Source organism: Lynx canadensis, chromosome E1, assembly GCF_007474595.2.
Source record: "Lynx canadensis isolate LIC74 chromosome E1, mLynCan4.pri.v2, whole genome shotgun sequence".
In the NCBI taxonomy this organism is placed as follows: Eukaryota; Metazoa; Chordata; class Mammalia; order Carnivora; family Felidae; genus Lynx; species Lynx canadensis.
The window spans coordinates 56,915,838-56,918,944 of NC_044316.2; the positions used below are offsets into that span (position 1 = coordinate 56,915,838).

The window sequence follows — 3,107 nt, forward strand, 5'->3', positions numbered from 1 at the left end:
AGTTTTGGGGCGCCTGGGTGGCGCAGTCGGTTAAGTGTCCGACTTCAGCCAGGTCACGATCTCACGGTCCGTGAGTTCGAGCCCCGCGTCGGGCTCTGGGCTGATGGCTCAGAGCCTGGAGCCTGTTTCCGATTCTGTGTCTCCCTCTCTCTCTGCCCCTCCCCCGTTCATGCTCTGTCTCTCTCTGTCCCAAAAATAAATAAACGTGGAAAAAAAAAAATTAAAAAAAAAATAAATAAATAAATAAAAAGTTTTGTTTTTTAATTGTTTTTTGATGTTTTTATTTATTTTTGAGGCAGAGAGAGACAGAGCATGAGCAGGGGAGGGGCAGAGAGAGGGAGACACAGAATCTGAAACAGGCTCCAGGCTCTGAGTTGTTGGCACAGAGCCTGATGCGGGGCTCAAACTCACGAGCTGTGAGATCATGACCTGAGCTGAAGTCGGACGCCCAACCGACTGAGCCACCCAGGCGCCCCTAAAAAAAAAGTTTTTTAATGTTTATTTTTGAGATAGAGACAGAGCACGAGCAGGGGAGGGGCAGAGAGAGAGGGAGACACAGAATCCGAAGCGGGCTCCAGGCTCTGAGCCGTCAGCACAGAGCCCGACGCGGGGCTCGAACTCATGAACTGTGAGATCATGACCTGAACCGAAGCTGGACGCTTAACCCACTGAGCCCCCCCCCCAGGCGCCCCATGACCGTCTCTTAAACCCCAGAACCTGTGACTGAGGCCTTGTTTGGAAACAGAGTCTTCGCAGGTGTAATTAAGCTAAGGATCTCACGGGAGTCATCCGGGACTCTCCAGTGGTGTCCCCTGTAAGAGAAAGGAGGGGGAGATTTGCGGCACAGACCCAGAGGAGGAGCCACGTGAGGGTGGAGACTTTCAGGGACAAGGCCACAAGCCCAGGGACAGACTGGTGCTCCAGGAGCTGGAAGGAGCTGGAAGGGGCAAGGAGGGAGCCCGGCCCCGCCCACACCTTCACTTCGGATCCCCGGCCTCCAGAACCGGGACAGAATAAATTTCTCTTGTTGTCAGCCCCCCGGCTCGCGGCAGTCTGTTATAGCGACCTCAGCACACCCTTCCGCGGGGACGCCCGGACTCCCTCCAACAGCTGCACAGCCGAACCCAGAACTGGCCGCTGGGTCCCCGGGTCCCTGCCGGGGTCGGCCTGCCCTCTCCGTTAGCCCGACTTCGGGAGCTGGTGTGGGGAGGGGACCCCAAGACCTGGCTGGGGGAGGAGGGGCCTGAGACCCACTTCTGTCCCAGGATGAGGTGTTTGGAGGCTGATGGCAACTTGGAAAGGAGAGCTCGTGGCCAAGAGGGGGGCTGTGGCATCTAACATACGCGCTTCCTTCCCCCCCCGGGGAAGGAGGGTTGAGAAGGAAGCCTCTGTACCCCTGCTCTCTGCTGAGCTGATTTCCGTGAAAACTCTGCTTGTCAGCCTGGCCCAAGCGCCCGGGGCACGGTATTGAACCTTTCTTGAGGTGCTCAGAGACTTCGGATCTGTGGTCAGATGGAAACAGATTTCCTGCCTGCTCAGTGCCCCGCGCCCCAGCCCCCCTCCCCCAACAGGGGTCTGTGTTTCTCCCCCCCCCCCCGTGGCCCTTAGCACCGGGGCACGGAGGAGGCCCCCAGAAGAGGGCAGAGCCAGTGGGTCGTGGATGCCCACCCCACCCACCCCTGTGGCACAGAGGCCACCTGTAGCTGGCAATGGGGCCCCGGTGGTGGGCAGGGCACAGCGGGCCTGTGGGAGGTGGAGGGGCCACTGGGGAAGGGACTTACCAGCAGGCAGCGCTGCTGAGACCCCAGGAGGCCCTCGTCCCTTCCCGTAACGACAGAGGTAATGACGGAATGGGGTGGGGTGCCAGCTTCTGCCTCCAGGGCCCAGCCCCTCCCCTCAGCTGTCTCCCACCTGCTCCCCGCCCCCACTCCTCTCTGCTGGCCCTCTGCCAACTGAAAAGCTGGGCCAGCGCACCTGTCCAGGTACAGCAGGGCCGCTCGCAGGCGGGGGCTCCCGCCCCGGGTGGTTCACCCTGCCGAGGATTTGGGGGACACCCAATGCCCCCCTTCCCTAGCCCGGCCTCCACCCAGACACCTTCCCAGCCAGGCTTGGAGCGAACAGGTGCCTGCCCGCAGCCCCACACCTGCCGGGTGGCTCTGGGGAAAAGTGTTCCCCACCCGCCTTGGGTGGGGCGGGGGGCCCCCGAGGAGGCCTCCCTCCAAGGGCCTGCCAGGCATGAGGGGAGACAGAATTTCTCTGGGCAGGTGGACAGGATCTCCTCCAAAGCTTCCTGGGACACTGCTCACCTTCACTCTATAGCTGGCACGGCGGGGGTGGGGGGGGCGCGCAGGGCTGAGGTTGCCGGCTGAGGCTGAAAGGACACTTCCTCCCTGCCTCCCTTCCCCTCCCCCAGCTTTCCTGGGATCTGGGGCTCCTTGCCCTTGCCCAGTCACTCAGGTGCAGGGAGGGGGGGTGTGGAGGACTTTGGGCAGGTTCCCAGGGCCTACAGGGCGGCCCCCTCTTTTCCCAGAAAGAGGAAGGAAGGCCCGGTATCTGGGGCCTCCATCACCACCCTCTCTGTGGCCAGAAGCTCCACCCTGAGACCTGGCCTCCTGGAGACCGGCCTTGGGGGGGCGGGGGGGTGGAGATGGTCCCCCAGGAGCACCCCCCACCCCAGGGCGGACGTCTGCCCTCTGTGCTTCAGGGCCAGCCCTGCGGGGTCTCAGGGGCCAGTCCCCTCTGTGCCCGCTCTCCCAGGCCCAGTGTGGCCAGGGACAGGGGCCAGGCTCTCCCGCTTCTCCAGGGGCCCCAGAGCGGCCCCTTTGCCCTCTGGCTGGCCTTGCAAGCCTTGCCCAGCCCCAGGAGCTGCTGTGAGCACCCTCGTCTTGGCTGTGGACCCACCCTGCCCCTGCCCAGGTGCGGGGGGCGGGGGGTGATGTAAGAAAGGCCTTCTCTGATTCCCCTGGGCGCCAAGCTCCAGGAGCCAGAAGGGAGGGCGGGGCTGCAAACTGTGGTCTCTGAACTCCCGCTGGGAAAGGCAGTTACACAGAGCGTCGCGCAGACACATGTAGATGAGCGCCCCCCCCCCGCAGGCGGTCACCCCCTCT

The 3,107-nt window shown here is 62.9% G+C and overlaps 1 long non-coding RNA gene across 3 annotated transcripts; it reads right to left on the minus strand.

Annotated features, from left to right (window-relative positions):
• Positions 1-436: 436 nt before the first annotated feature.
• LOC115501142 lies at positions 437-2,424 on the minus strand. Of its 3 annotated transcripts, XR_003964737.2 has the most exons (4): positions 1,782-1,872; positions 1,395-1,502; positions 718-812; positions 437-475 (listed from the first exon to the last, which is right to left on the minus strand). It is a non-coding gene; the product is annotated as an uncharacterized LOC115501142 (long non-coding RNA). The 3 variants fall into 3 exon arrangements; XR_003964738.1 differs by lacking the exons at positions 437-475; positions 1,782-1,872 and adding an exon at positions 2,307-2,424 and having other exon boundaries at positions 694-812; XR_003964736.2 differs by lacking the exon at positions 437-475 and having other exon boundaries at positions 694-812.
• Positions 2,425-3,107: the final 683 nt, after the last annotated feature.